We start from the raw sequence: 3983 nt of genomic DNA, 5'->3' as shown, positions 1-3983 counted from the left end.
TTATGTTATAGATATTTGTTTCAATTTAAACAAGTGGGGTTGAGGTGATTCAAATGGTTAATGCGATAATCCGGCTATTTTTTAGGTCTCTCTTGTTGAACGCCATCATGGTTGAGATGAGCACCCGAGTGAGTTTGACAAGGAGACTCGAATTTAAACTTTACCTACGTTTGAGAGGCACTATAATGGTCAAGTTCAATGGTATTTTAGATTAAAAAAACCTTTTATGAACTTTGTACCTTTGTTTGTATTACTTTGTATGTTTGTTAGTGCTATGTTATAGACATTTGGTCAAGTTCAACAAGTGGGATTAAGGTGATTCAAATGGTTAATGTCACTTTATTTGATTCAAATTATTAATGTGATAATCCAGTTGAACAGTTACCAGTTATTTCAAAGGGCTCTCTTATTGAACGCCAACAAGTCTGAAATGATTGAGAAGAGCACCCGAGTGAGTTTGACAAAATTGAAATAAAATCAAATAAAATCACTCAAACAAATTAATAAAATTGAAAAAAAATTAGCCTTATTTTATGACACTTCCTTCAACTTGAAGGGGCGGTAAACCAAGGATTCCTTCGCCCAAGACCCTTGATCCAACTCCCAACATGGAAATGATAAGCTATAGAATCATTCCAAGAACCTCAATGAATGGGTTACACAAACTCACATTACCAATCTCGACAACTGGACGTGTCACCGACGTTAGAAGAACGACCGCATCAGAGCAAGTCATGGAGATAGAAGATCCCGTTGAAGGATGATAGACCAACCGTAATCTTCAGCCCAACGACCCAAGGTTTTGTAGAAGCAAGAATCCTTGTATTAAAGAAATTAACACATTCTTATCCAAAATTTGGATAAACCAAGATATAAAACTAGAATTAGATTATGATATCCAAGAGTGAGAAGAAAGATTTGGAACCTTTTTCTAAATTGAGTCACTTTACAATCGAACTTATCAAGGCTTGATTGAATAACTCAGATGCAATCTACCACAAGAATTGCATGAAACTTAAAAACGACAAAGATATGCTCAGATTTCTATAAGGGGGACCTCTCAACTTAAGAGATCAATTTCATTGATCACAAATATGTTTTTATATAATAATTTGTGGGTATTTATAGTCTCCCCACAATAAAAAGTTAGTGCCGATGATTTAATCTCGATCCTTTAAATCTCCACAGAAGACGAAGTCAATTTGAGCATTACAAACTTTATGAAATTAAAATAATAAATAAAATTTTCTAACCACTCATGAAATGTTGCTTGCAACTTCATCCGCTACTTCAACCGTGCAAATATTTACTTTTGAATCTCCAAATGATCTTGACTCAAACGAATCAGCTTGTAACACATGACATGACGGTTGAACCTAGCCTATCCAATTTTGTAGATGAAGTATGAATGCTTGTTGAATCTTCTTGGCCTTGGGTTGTGTAATAGGTTCAGTTGGAACACCATGATTCTTATCATCACCCCCCTCTTCAGGATTCGTCCCCAAATCAGAAAAATCATCACGTACATCAAAGGGACTCAACTTAGCAACATTAAAAGTAGAATGTATTGACAATTCTATAGGAAGATCAATTTTATTGTTCCATGCAATCTAATGAGTCATTTTACTAAATGTCTTACGAAGGATTTATAGTCAAATAAAGAATTAGAAATCCAAGCTATCGTTAGATCTACAGACAGTACTCCCAATTGAATTGAGCTATCTATGCTTAACATTAAAATGAAAATTCATTAGTAAAATTATTTACGCTAATTCATTGAAATTTTAAAAAGAAATCATCTTTAAATTTAGATAAGATAGTAAGTTATACTACTTGAATCAGGTGTGGTGAAGGTCGAATGAACACGTGACCTTCAAATCTTCAATACTACTCTATCCCAACTAAGATATCCCCTGTAACATTAAAAATGAAAATTCAGAAATTTTAAAAACAAATAATCACTAATTTTAGATTGAATATTCAAGTTATGCAAGTTAGTCAACTTGAATTAGGTGCCGTAAATGTGGATCAAACACGTGACTTTTAGATCTTCACTAATGCTCTCCAAACTGAGTTATCCCGCTAACATTAAAAATAAAAATTCATCGGTAAAGATATTTTCACTACTTCATTGAGATTTTAAAAAGAAATAATCACTAATTTTAGATTGAATAGTCAGGTTATGCAACTTAGTCAACTTGAACGTGGATAAACCCGTGACCCCTTGAGATCTTTAGTCACTCTCTCCCAACTAAGCTATCCCCTGTAACATTAAAAATAAAAATTCGGAAATTTTAAAAAGAAATAATCACTAATTTTAGATTGAATAGTCATGAGTCAAGTTATGTGACTTGAATCAGGTGCGGTGAACGTGGATTGAAGAACACGTGACCTTCGGATTTTCAATCTGACGCTCTCAAAACTAAGTTAGCCTCACTAATATTTGGAAAAAAAATCATAAATGAAGGTATTTAAGCTAATTCATTATATTTTAAAAAGAAATAATCACTAATTTTAGTTTGAATAAAGTTATGCAACTTAATCGACTTATGTAACGTAAACCAAGTGCCGTGAACGTGGATTAAACATGTAACCTTCAGATATTCAATCCCAACTGAGTTATCCCCGCAATCATTAAAAATCAAAATTCATGTGTAAGGGTAATTTCGCTATTTCATTCTTCATTGAAATTTTAAAAATAAATAATAACTAATTTTTTATTGAATAGTTAGCTTATGCAAATGGAAACAGGTGCGGTAAACGTGAAGATTAAACACGTGAACTTTAAATCTTCAATCTAACGCTCTCTCAACTGAGCTATCCACACTAACATTAAAAATGAAAATTCATTAGTAAAGGTATTTTCGCTAATTCATTTTAATTTTAAATAGAAATAATCACTAATTTTTAATAAGATATTCAAGTTATCCAACTTGTATAAGGTGCGGTGAACTAGAACACGTTAGGTATTTTCGATAATTCATTGAGATTTCAGAAAGGAATAATGACTAATTTTAGATTGAATAGTCGGGTTATGCAACTAGAATCAGGTACAGTGAACGTGGAGATCAAACACGTGACCTTCAAATCTTCAGTCTGATGCTCTCCCAACTGAGCTATCCCCGCTAATATTAAAAATGAAAATTCATAATTAAAGGTACTTACCGCTAATTCATTATATTTAAAAAAGAAATAATCACTAATTTTAGATTGAATAAGAAAGTTGTGTTTTTAGATTGTATAGTCACCTAATAAACTTGTATTAGGTGCGTTGAACGTGGATAAAACACGTGTGATCTTCAAATCTTCCGTCTAACAATCTCCCAAATGAGCTACTCTTGCTAACATTTAAAATGAATATTCATCAGTAAAGGTATTGGGTACGCTTCTGGAAATTCAACAAAAGGCAATAGTATTAGACCGAGATGCCAGATTTAAATCTCACTTCTTGAAAATTCAACAAATATTGGAAGACATGTTGAGGGTATATGTGATGGATTTAGCAGAAAGCTGAGATAAATACCTACCCCTTCTGAAATTCGCTTATAATAATAGTTGCCAAGCCACCATACAAATGGCCACATACGAGGTTCTCTATGGACGAAGATTTTGATCCCCTATCTTTTGGGAAGAAGGGGGGCAAACGATAACTATTGGGCCAGAGCTGGTGCAAATTACCAACACCACAGTCCAGAAGATTAAAGTTAGGATACAAACCGCACAAAGCCGAGAGAAAAGCTATGTAGACCTAAGGCGCAAGGACATGGAATTGTAGGTAGGGGATCATATATTCCTAAAGGTAGCACCCCATGAGAGAGGTGCTCAGGTGTGGTAAAAAGGGGAAGCTAAGCCTTAGGCTTATCCGTCCCTTTGAGATATTAGAAAGGATTGGATTTGTGGCCTATAGAATCGGACAATGCCCAAATTTGTCTACAGTACATAATATTTTTCATGTATCCATACGACGGAAGTATACCTTAGAT

Source organism: Cucurbita maxima, unplaced genomic scaffold, assembly GCF_002738345.1.
Source record: "Cucurbita maxima cultivar Rimu unplaced genomic scaffold, Cmax_1.0 Cma_Scf00271, whole genome shotgun sequence".
Taxonomy (NCBI): Eukaryota; Viridiplantae; Streptophyta; class Magnoliopsida; order Cucurbitales; family Cucurbitaceae; genus Cucurbita; species Cucurbita maxima.
The sequence above is the reverse complement of the archived record's forward strand: the minus strand, read 5'-3'. Positions refer to the sequence as shown.